Below are 12,401 nucleotides of genomic sequence, written 5' to 3'. Positions count from 1 at the left end.
GAAAAGTCCATTGAATTTAATAGTAAAAACGGTGAAAGGACAATGAAGAAAAGAAAAACAGTTTGAACAACTAAAAAACAATGTCTGCTGTTTGTAAAAGACGTCCGAAAATAAGTGACATGATGATTATTTTGATGTCCCCGCAGACAGTGTTTGTCGTTTTATACATTGTGTCCATTGAAGTCAATTAAATCGTGGCAATAACGGACGTAATTTTAAATAGAAATACACAAAATACAAAAAAAAAACGAAAAAACAAAAACAAGCAGACAGAAATAACGTCATTATAAAGGAGCCCTAGGAGCCTTAACACCTCTCAGATATGTGAGAAGGTGTTACTGGGACACAAAAAGCAGCCTGGTGCATTGAGCGCTTTGTAGTTTATTACTATTGAGAGGCACGCTACATGGAGTTAGCAGCGCGGTCATTCACTGAAACATTGTAAGCATAGGATAGGATAATCTGCAGAATGAAATAGGAGCTGATTCAGCTTGTTTATTATACTTGTAGACAGATGGCATTATTGTGTGGGAATTAATGTATGTTTTTTCCATCCCTCACTGTTCATTTTACAACACAAGCTTACATACTTTGAGTGCATAGAGCCATAAAGTACATATTAACAAACACCTATAAAAACCTATTCACTACCAGTAAGTAAATAGAACATAGACTGTAAGGCTATCCTACCTATGAATTATAGCTAAACAAATTCAATATTATGCGTTGATTATTTTTTATAAATATAAAGCTCCATTTTTACTATATTGATCTCCATATTATGGCTTCTAGTTACACAGCTGGACAGTTAAACTGGTTAAACTGCCTTTTTTTTCAGTGTTGGTTGGAGTAAATCAGACTATACGGGCTCGTTCACACAGAGCAAAAGCAGCTGAATTTCTGCGTTGAATCAGCGCTGAAATTTCAGCCGTTAAAATAGGTGCAGAGCTAATTTCCATTGTGTTGAATGGAAATTCTGCTCTGCAGTTCACACGGTGGAATTTCCGCACTGAACTAATCCGCTTTCCGCCAGAAGTCATTCTTTCGCTAGCGGAAGCCTATACAAACCAATGGGGCTCTAATTTTCTGTTTCAGCGCGGAATACGCGCGTATTCAGCGCGGAATACAAGCGGAAATTACACGCTGAATCAGCGCAGAAATGGGGAAAAAATGGGGGAGGAGGATTCTAGTATATTTTCTGGTATAGTCTAGTTTACTCGCCAAATACTCGCTGAATTTCAGCGCTGAATGCATGCGGATTCAGCGCGGATTCCTTGAGTATTCCGCGCTGAAGAGCTGATTACGAGCTGAACACTTTCCTAGCAGAATACGCAGGGATTCTGCTTGCATTCTGCTTATATTCTGCTCGGAATTCAGCGTCAGTTGATTTCAGGCGGAAATATTTCCTCGCGTAATCCGCCCCTTTTGCTCTGTGTGAACGTAGCCTTGAACTACCTTAGCCCGTGAACACTACTTTGTGGCGAGCATTGGCAGGGGATCAATTAAGAAGGAATAAAACTGCCAGGCAGACCCATTTTAATCCGTTGTGAAAAACTAGAACGTTTTGGCATTGTATGTAATTAATCTCTAACTAGTCATCTTGGCGTCTTCTCTTTGGCAACTAGTCACACTCACAGGGTGTGTCAGCGCTGTGGTGTAAAGGCCCACCTCTCGGTGATGTCATGGAGCTTACTTTGCTTTGAATGATGCCCAGAGGGGCATGATTACAGTGCTGACACACCCCTGATCGTGACTAGTTGCCAAAGAGAAGACGCCCAGTTGACTAGTTGGGGATCATTGGTACAGACCCTTAAACTCTAGTTCAATGCAAATGATTTAGAGCTCTGTAGCAGAAAAACAGAGTTATGATCGATATAAAGATATTAAAGGGCATCTATCTGCACATGAGACAAATGTAACCTGCTCATAGCTCCCTATTGTGCAGGAGATGCAGAGGATGAAGGTATGTTTCAATGCATTTAGTCATTTGCTCCACGGTCTGGTAAGACTGTTAGGAACACTGGGCACCGTTAGGAACACTGACCCACCCCTATAGCTGCAATCTGCTGTCCGGGGGCGGGAAGGACTGTTAATATGGGGACGGGGCAGTCCCCCTAATGGTCTTACTGGAATGTGAAACAAATGACTAAGAGCATTAAAATCGTGCTGAGGATGAAGGTAAGAGACATACCTTCATCCTCGACAACTTCTGCACAATATCGAAGTTTTGATCAGTCTAGGTCTGGGTGTTCCGACCCTGACCAATTACTAGAAGAGCTGAGATAATGCTTTTTAAAGTGACAGTTCTGATGTGGGCGCATCAGTGTGCACCTGCATCAGATTTCTCCCCTACACACAATGGAGCATGAAGCCGGAGCCGCATCTTCCATTGTGTGAACTGACAGATTTTTCTGTGGCCGCTATTCATTAAATAGTGACCGCAGAAAACTGACATGTCAGTCTCTCGCTGCGCTGCTAGGGATCCCGGCCTGAGTATATACTATGGGTAGCATTTATTAAGTCCGGCGTTTTTTACGCCGGACTTATAAATGCCCCCGCAGCTCCGGCGCTACGGAGATTTATGTAGAGGCGGACTGCCTCTACATAAATCCCCTGCGCGCCGTTGCGCACCGCCGAAAACCTACGCCAGCTGAGGACTAGAGTAGGTTTTCGGCGTACATTTGGGTGGAACGGATGGTAAATCGCGCGGACTCTGAGTCCGTGCCCTCCGTTCCGCCCACTACACGCCCCCTTTCCGCCCCCCTGGCGTACTCGGCGGAAAGTGCCAATTTGCGAATATTTTATTCGCAAATCGGCCATTTGTGAATAAAAAAATACGCAAATCGCCACTTTCCGCCGAAAATCATCCGTTCGCCGGATGATACATGTGGCCCTAAGTCTATACACTCCAGCCAGGATTCCCTCAGCCTTCAGCACAACGTAAGTTCATTACTAATCACGGCCGTTGCAACAACGGCCGTGATTACCGCAGAACTTACGTTCTGTGAACATGAACATTGCTTCCAGTTACCCCTTTATTTTCCGGTTCTCCCTTTGTTTGGAATATGTTTAAACTGGTTTTCAGATATAGTTAGTAAAAACATAACAATCTGCCACATCAGAGATTTTCTATTTGGATATGCAGAGTGTCAGGGTAGATATTTGTGATGGGAAATGTTCTCTTACCACAACAGAGAAAGAAACACACGCCATCTTCAGCAATTCCACAGGGAAAGCCAGTGAATGAATTGATCGCATGCACTCTTCTTCCTTGTACTTTATTAGTCGGTAGCTATAAGGTAAAACAATGCTATGTGAGCAACATACACAAAAATAAAAAAAACAACAACAAATATTCCAGACAGCTACTACAGAAGTCGATAGCACAACACAGTATAAAATCATCTCTGTCTCTGAGGAAGTATTGTGCTTCCACAGTATAGGTCATCAGTCTTTGATCGGTGGGGTGTCAACACCCAACACCTGCGCCTATCAGCTGTTCAGTGCCCACACTAACAGGGCTGGAAGCAGTTAGATCTATTCAGTGTGAGAACTGGCCAGGCTTAAAGGGGAACTCCGGATAAGAAAAACTTGTTTTCTAGTAAAAGTACATTAAAAGTTATATAGATGTGTCTATACAATGTATTACCGTATTTGTGCGGTTCTGCCACACTGGTAGCTGATAGAAATCCAGGAAGTGAAAAAAAAGGCCCCTGTGCCAGTTCACATTGTTTCCTGCTCCTTGTGCTGTCCCCCTTAGGAGACAAATATTCCATGCCTCTGTCTCACATTGTGTGTATTTGCTGAGCACAAGCTGATGATGCAGACAGGGGGCAGGGCGTGATGTCACAGGAGGCTTGGCTGGATCCCCCAATCCCCTGAGTGAGTCACCATCTCTAAATGGCCAGAAGCAGGTGCAGCACTAATTTTACTGACTGCGATGGGTGGGGGACAGTGATGAGGGAAAGCATTGCATTCTGGGAACTGCAAAACCAGGAAGGACAGAAACACAATACAGAACAAACCCCCCCCCCCCCCCCCCCCCCCCAAACGAACAAATAGGTTTTTGGTAGTTTTAAAGCGTAACTGTCATATTTTTTTTTTATTGCAGAAATCAGTAGTATAAGCGATTTTAAGAAACTGTAATAGGTTTTATCAGCCAAAAAAGTCTCCTTCTGTACTCAAGAAGCAATCTCCCAGCCTCCCCCCCTGACTTCTTATCTGTGCATTATCAGACAAACACGTCTTCATTACAGAGAAGCCAGTGAAGACAGTGACATGAAGGTCAGCTGTTTGTAGACTCTCTGGGCACCTAAACCGCAGGATTCTGGGGTCAGAAAGGTCAGTGCTTATCTATGAACTTACTGAGAGAAGATTGCAGGGTGTTGTGCTTTGCAAGACTGCTCCGTGCTCAGTCACTCCTAACAGCCCCTCCCCTCTCCATAGCCACATAATGGACACAGAAATCCTGCTGCTTCTGAAGGGAGGGGGGAGGCTGGGAGAATGCTTTTTCAGTCCAGAAGGAAACTCTTTTGGTTTATAAAACCTATTACAGAGTTTCTTAAAATCGTTTGTACTGTTGATTTAATGTTTTTAAAAAAATGACCCTGAAATGACAGTTACGCTTTAAGGCTGGGTTCACACTACGTATATTTCAGTCAGTATTGTGGTCCTCATATTGCAACCAAAACCAGGAGTGGATTAAAAACACAGAAAGGCTCTGTTCACACAATGTTGAAATTGAGTGGATGGCCGCCATATAACAGTAAATAACGGCCATTATTTCAATACCACAGCCGTTGTTTTATAATAACAGCAAATATTTGCCATTAAATGACGGCCATCCACTCAATTTCAACATTGTGTGAACAGAGCCTTTCTGTGTTTTTAATCCACTCCTGGTTTTGGTTGCAATATGAGGACCACAATACTGACTGAAATATACGTAGTGTGAACCCAGCCTAAAACTGGGATAGACAGGTAAGTAATGCTATATGCTTCGGCAGAAGTTTCATTTTTTTAACCTCTACCTAGAGTTCCCCTTTAACTACAGCTCAGCTTCCATTCAAGTGAACAGCAGATACACTGCAATAACCAGGTCTGACCACTACATAGTGAATGGAGTCAACAGCTTCTGGCCCCACTCACTGTGTAGTGTGGGCACCGAATAGCTGATCGATGTAGATGCTGAGTGGATAGCTCATCAGTATGTTTTCCCTGGAAAATCCCTTTAATCATAAAGTTGACCTTAGACATGTATTACTCCTTTTGGTTGAATATGCAGGTTACTGGTAAAGGAGAAGAGCACATAAAAATTGGAAAACAAAGAATTACACAGGTCAAATCCACTTTGTCAGATCCATGCTTCTCCTATGGAAATCCACTGTAAGTCTAGCTGGCAGTACCTACAGTATAAATGTGAATTGGTGTCTGAAAGGTTTCAGCGGCTGCTATTGATATAACTATCTAGTAAATGTTACACATACTCTAACATATGAACATTATAGTAACAATAGGGGAGATTTATCAAACATGGTGTAAAGTGAAACTGGCTCATAACTGACTCGGCTGCATAAAAAACATCAGAATTTTGTGTATGAATTGATCAAGCCATACTGCCCCATGTACCATCGTGCAGGTATCTGATACACATGGGTCCCTACACTAAGTCCACACTGTGCCGGTCAGTGACCACCACCCCCGCAGGCGTGCATGGGCAGGGAAGGGGGGCCATGGAATGGCCCTGCAACCCCATGCCACAGGACCAGACCCAAAATGCCCCCCCAAAAAACTCCTAGCCAGCACCGCTGGCGGAGGAAGCTGCCCCCAAACAGCACAAGTCTGGATAAGGTATTGCGCTCACCATTGCTACTGCAGATAGAATGGGACAAACAGGAGGGATAAAAGCACATGCACTCAGCTGTCTCCTGCTGATTGTGGTCATGTACATGGGGCAGTGTGGCTTGATCAATTCATACACAAAATTCTGATGTTTTTATGCAGCCGAGAGGCACTAGTGTCAGCCATAGGTGTGAGGTGCAGCGCTCTTTTTCTTCCCAGAACCGAGTGACTACATTGTGTTTAGAAGGTGTGAAGTTAGAGGAGGGTCTGCCCAAAGCAATTATGTCCATGGAGATGTGGAAGTCAGCTTGGGTTGATAGATCACGGTCTCCACCTGTTTCCAGTAGGGTCTTATGTTTGGACAATCCCACCAAACGTGTGTGAGAGATTGTATCTGGTCTAGACATCTCCAGCACTTACCTGCTGGGGATAGTTTGTAACAAATAGCCACTCAGGTGTCTTGTACCATCTCGTCTAAAGCTGATAATGGTTCATTTATAGTAGGACACATCTAGAAAAGCCCTCTGATTTGGATAAAATGTATTGCACCGCTGCATCTGTGAGAGATAACCGTAGTTCTCTTTGCCAGGACGTTATAAGCCCTGGTCTAGAGAAATAGTTAGAAGCTATGAGAAGATGATACAAGAATGAGATAGAACTTTGTTTCCTTGCATTGTTCGTGCATAGTCTGTTAATTCTCTGGATAGCAAATTTTCTGTTGCTAGTTGTGAGGCCGCGTGGCTCTAGCTGTCCCCAAACACTTTCCGTGCCCAATAGGGAGGTGTTTGATAAATACCGTACATATCAAATATATAAAGGTTATATAGATAACAGCTTTTTTACAAAGTCTTCTTCTCTGGCATGTCCGACATGTAATACATATGAAAAATACATGTGTGAGCTGTATGATATGACACAGCCCATGGAAAAAAGCAGAGCTGTTTCTGGCAATAAAAGGAAGCCCTTTAATGACACCATATACTTTCTGAGTAATGCATACAGAGTATATCCCTATATACTCTGATAACAGGCTGGTTATGGTGCTATGTATAGTACAGTAAAACTTTGAACTGAAGAAGCCCAGACATGCTCAGGTGTGCAGAAGTTGTCTTCTTATCTCACATTCCTATCAAAGAATTCTTTAGTACTTCCTTTGTACAGTTCTCCTCTATAGGTTTCTAGCTATTACACTACAACCTCTGGAGACTGGTATGACGCCAATTCCAGAGTGGTATTATGCCAGCTGACTAATGCAGGATCAGTGATCTATGTCTTTTGTTACTTTGGAGTTACATATTGTATTGTATACGATAAACAGAGGTTATTATTAGGGAATGCAATCACATGCTGTAACATTCCTAGATTCTGCTGCTCAGACACGTCACATATGTTGCCTGCTTATTTATTATCTCAGAATACTATGCTAGTGCAAAGTGGCTACGATTAGGCTGGATTCACCTATGTGGATTTTTCAGCTAAATGCATGAATGAATACAGAACTGAAATGCATTGGTGTTTACTTAAAGGGAATCATTCACTTTTTTGATGACTGAGCCACAAGTCATTGGGGTGATCTATGTTAGCATCCTACCACCCTTCCAGCCTTGATGGATAGCACTCTTCTTGTTTAGGTATAGGGAGATATCTGGTGGGGCAGAAAGATGCCACCAAGGATTGCCCCAATGCTTCAGACAACATTAAAGCGGTCTTAGTAGAGATGAGCGCAACTCGAGCATGCATCATTCGGTATTTGAATACCGGTGGCTAAAGAAGTTGGATGCAGCCCAAAGACTACCTGAAAAACATGGATACAGTCTATTGCTGTATTCATGTTTTCACGGACTCCCTAGGGCTGCTTCCAACTTTTTCAGCCACCAGAATTTAAATGCTGAACGGCCGTACTATAGTTGATAAGTTATCTGCAATAGTTTTCGTTTGCTTTTTAATTTATTTTTGGCTTTCTGCTTACAAAACTGCAATAAAGATGCACAGAAATTTGCATGTATGAGTTCAGCCTTAAAGAGGTCATCTAAACTGAGATGTTCAATACCTGCACATTGTTGCTAATGTGACAACATTGTGCGGCTATTGGGTCATCCTGTGTGGGCGTGGTTTCCCTTTACGCTGCGATCAGGATATAAACCCACCCCCTCCCATCTTGGGAGCATTGCAGAAGTAGCTTTACAAAGGGGAAAAAGATGTTTTATTACGCCGCGTGAGAAGGGTAGCAATCATCCCCACACTGTGTGCTGACTAGAGAGCTGTGACTAGTCCTGGGCGGCTTGCCGGTGGCAATCATCCCCACACTGTGTGCTGACTAGAGAGCTGTGACTACTCCTGGGCGGCTTGCCAATGGCAATCATCCCCACACTGTGTGTGGACTAGAGAGCTGTGACTAGTCACTGGCGGCTTGCCGGTGGCAATCATCCCCACACTGTGTGCTGACTAGGGAGCTGTGACTAGTCACTGGCGGCTTGCCGGTGGCAATCATCCCCACACTGTGTGCTGACTAGGGAGCTGTGACTAGTCACCGGCGGCTTGCCGGTGGCAATCATCCCCACACTGTGTGCTGACTAGGGAGCTGTGACTAGTCACTGGCGGCTTGCCGGTGGCAATCATCCCCACACTGTGTGCTGACTAGGGAGCTGTGACTAGTCACTGGCGGCTTGCCGGTGGCAATCATCCCCACACTGTGTGCTGACTAGAGAGCTGTGACTAGTCACTGGCGGCTTGCCGGCGGCAATCATCCCCACACTGTGTGCTGACTAGGGAGCTGTGACTAGTCACCGGCGGCTTGCTGGCGGCAATCATCCCCACACTGTGTGCTGACTAGAGAGCTGTGACTAGTCACGGATGGCTTGCCGCTAAGATGACTAGTTGCTGCCCCTCTCCCAGCCACACGTGGCATAACAAACCATCTTTTTGCCCAATGTAAATCTACTGCTGCAGCCATGACTGGTATGCTCTGTGAGCTGCAAAGTAGCTCTATACTGTGCTGCTGGGAACCATATCAGCACAATCATGCTGATTGGTTGCCCTTAAGCACTTTAAAAACAATGAAAAGTAGAAACCTGCAGGTGAATACAAAACAATGATAGCATGATAAATATATAACAATGGAAGAATGATACATTGACTACAATGATACAGACAGTCACTATGGGTAAAATGTACATACTGTATATATTTGCCTGGATTATAGGAGGAGATTTATCAAACATGGTGTCCCATGGCTCAGTTGCCCCTAGCAACCTATCAGATTCCACTTTTCATTCCTCACAGACTCTTTGAAAAATGAAAGGTGGAATCTGATTGGTTGCTAGGGGCAACTGAGCCGGTTTCACTTACTCCGTGTTTGATAAATCTCCCCCATAAAGTTTATTCAAAGGGCACAACCCAATCTATGTTCTGTCAGCAGTTTTCCCTCCTTATTGGGCAAACAGCCTGCAGCTTGATTGTAATTGCAATATTACATGGCAAATCTGCATTAAAATCTGCATTAAAAAACTGCAGTGGTGTTGTTTTAATAAATTTTGCACAGGTTATGATTTTTTTTGCAGTAATAAATCTTCCTTGTTATGTGTAGACCCCCCCCCCCCACCACCACCACCACCTTAAGAAGAAATCAGATTTGTTAGAGAAATGTACCTGACTCCATTCATCTGAACTGGGCTTACATCCATGTGCTTCCTGCCACAGCATGCAGATGAATGGCACTGCATTGTTTTTCCCACCAGTAATTTTTAATTTTTTTTAAATTGGTTTATTGCATTTTTATGTCATTTTCAGAACATGCCCCTTGTTTGCAACCAACAAAACTCAAAATAATAGGTGCGGAGACCTTAGTCAGCTTTTTGTCTTTAATGAGTACCTGAAAGACTACTTTAAAAAAATTCTGACCATAAAAGAAGTTAGTGTGGCAGTTAGGGATGGTCCGAACCTGCCGAGGCAGCAGATTCCCGCTGTCTGCCCGCTCCGTGGAGCCGGCGGATCCAGCGGGAGTAACGCCTGGAAAACTGGGATACAGCCTATGGCTATGGCTGTATCGCAGTTTTCCAGGCGGTCCTCCCGCTGGATCCGCCCGCTCCATGGAGCGGGCAGACAGCGGGAATCATTACCGAGGGTTCGGGTTCGTACGAACCCGAACCAAACTCGGTTCGGACCATCCCTAGAGTTGTATAGATGGGCTATGTACATAGTGGTTGTGTGCACATAGCACGTCCACAGCTGTCTGCACAGAGAAACACCATTTTAACACTCACAACATTTCCAAGGCTTTTTAACTCCCTACATTATTGTAAAGAATCCTATAGCATTCATTTGTTTTGTCACCTACAGTCCAGTCTGTTCCATTGTCACCAGGGCAGCAACAGCTGCTTCATATAAAGTTCCTTTAACAGTATTACATAGCTGCATGATACAACAGTGTAAAGTCATTGAGCAGTCAGCAACAAATGCAGTTTGCAGAAAAAAATGCAAGTAGCCATACCTGGTGTGAACAGTCACAGCAATCCTTCCGGCAGTCAAACTCTGAGTTACCTGGATCATGTGTTTACAGTTTGTCACCTATGCGAGGTTTTACTCCGTCCAGACCAGGCCCCTAAGGAGGATGTCACACCCACAACACACCTACAATTTCATTTTCTCTTGCAACACAGTTTGTAAACACAAATGGCTGAGTGCACGTTACCGGTATCGTTGACACAGTCGACTATTACCTCAAGTATTATTAGGTCTCTGCAAACCAAACAAGCAGCCTGTCACCTGATGTGATCTGCTCACCGGAGCATTAGGAGAAGTGTTTATACTCAGCATTTCTCCTGAAGTGAAATACTATCACTATATGAATTGTATGGTTTACAGGATTTCATAACAAATACAAAAACACACAGTCTACAGTGTAACATATGTTGCATTTGAATAAATAGAATCCCAGCCAGAGCGTATACTCATGGGAAAGATTTATCAAACATGGTGTAATGTGAAACTGGCTCAGTTGCCGCTAGCAACCAATCAGATTCCACCTTTCATTTCCCGAAGAGTCTGTGAGGAATGAAAGTGTAATCTGATTGGTTGCTAGGGGCAACTAAGCCAGTTTCACTTTACACTATGTTTGATAAATCCTACACATAGTATACGCTCCGGCTGGAATACTATCCAGCCGCACGAAAACCTGACATGTCAGTTTTCTGCAGTCACTATTCATTGAATAGTGGCCGCACAGACATGTCAGTTTACACAATGGAGCATGCGGCTCCGTCCGCACTTTCCATTGTGTGCAGCAGTGATTATGGATGTGGGTGTACACGGATGCACCCGCATCTGATTTCTTTGGAAAGGAAGATCATCTGGCCGATACTGCAGTACTGGCTGGGATGATCTTCTTTGACACCTGCCGTTCTGTGACCCGGCCGGGTCACAGAACGGCTGTTGTCTTACGCCATTTGAACATGGCCTAACAGAACAATCTCACTGAGGCTGCATTCACACGTTCCACGCGGCTGATTCATTACAGCGTGGCACATATCTGTACAGTTCCTCCGCTCCCATCATCTTATCACAGATGCTTCCCGGGCGGGGGGAGAAGTCCGTTACAGGCATTCCACGTCCATGTTAAATATATTTATAATTTTCTGATTTAAACACGACAATGTACAGTAAATTTGGTTGTAAATCGTTGATTGCATCTTTTAAGCTGACCTTAAATCATTGGTAACTGTTCTCAAGTCTAAGGGCCAGTTCACACCAAGTAAAAGAGGCGAAATTCTGCAATGGAACTCTCTGCTGTGGAATCCCCTAGCTTCAGTGTCATACCGGCTGTCTATGGAAGGGCTTGCGCACCTCCGTTCTCCACGCCTCTCCACGTGTTCATTCTTTGAGTAGAGAGGCGCACAAGCCCTCCCATAGACAGCTGGTATGACACTGAGGCTGGTGGGATTCCACGGCGGAGAGTTCCATCACAGAATTCCACCTCTTTTACTCCGTGTGAACTGGCCCATACAGTGCAAACACTCATCGTTCACAGAATATATACGAATGCAATTCTGATATTATTTACAATCTTAAATACAATCCCATTAACAATTTTTCTTAGAGATTTTTCTTTTCAACTAAATGTCTATCGTTTTGTTTAAAAGAAAAATTGATTGCTTGTCGTTCACTAAACAAGCACTTAAGCAGTTTATCTATATGTGTTAAAGAACCCTTAAGGGCTTTTTACACTGGCCAATTAATGTGATTTTTTTTTTAAATTGGTCGAAATTAAGCCCTTCAGCAACAGGCTAATTTTTGTTTTTGTGTTTTCGTTTTTTTCTTCTTGAGTTCAAAAGGCTATAGCGCTTGCATTTTTTTTACCTACAGACCCACATGAGCCCTTGTTCTTTGAGCCACTAATTGTACTTTACAATGGCAGGCTTCATTTTTCCATAAAGTATGCTGTATGCTTTTACCGTGCACGGACGTACCCCCCCAAAAAAAAAAACTTTGCATAATTGCAATTTTTGTCCCAAATTCGCCCCATAAATGATATTTGGGGGATTCAGTCATTAGCTTTATGGTAG

At 43.7% G+C, this 12,401-nt stretch overlaps 1 protein-coding gene across 1 annotated transcript in view; it reads right to left on the bottom strand.

The window, feature by feature from the left end:
• The window catches only part of RHOBTB1 (Rho related BTB domain containing 1), a 59,434-nt gene extending 49,011 nt beyond the window's left edge, over nucleotides 1–10,423 (bottom strand). Inside the window, exons 1-2 of the mRNA XM_069980288.1 lie at nucleotides 10,331–10,423; nucleotides 3,187–3,292 (exon numbers count right to left, since the gene is read on the bottom strand). The gene's annotated coding sequence lies outside the window, so the exon portion shown is untranslated. The remainder of the gene's footprint in view (nucleotides 1–3,186; nucleotides 3,293–10,330) is intronic.
• Nucleotides 10,424–12,401: the final 1,978 nt, after the last annotated feature.

The sequence above is a fragment of the Dendropsophus ebraccatus genome, chromosome 8, assembly GCF_027789765.1.
Source record: "Dendropsophus ebraccatus isolate aDenEbr1 chromosome 8, aDenEbr1.pat, whole genome shotgun sequence".
NCBI lineage: Eukaryota > Metazoa > Chordata > Amphibia > Anura > Hylidae > Dendropsophus > Dendropsophus ebraccatus.
Note: the sequence above shows the minus strand (reverse complement) of the source record. Positions and strands in the feature narration are given on the sequence as shown.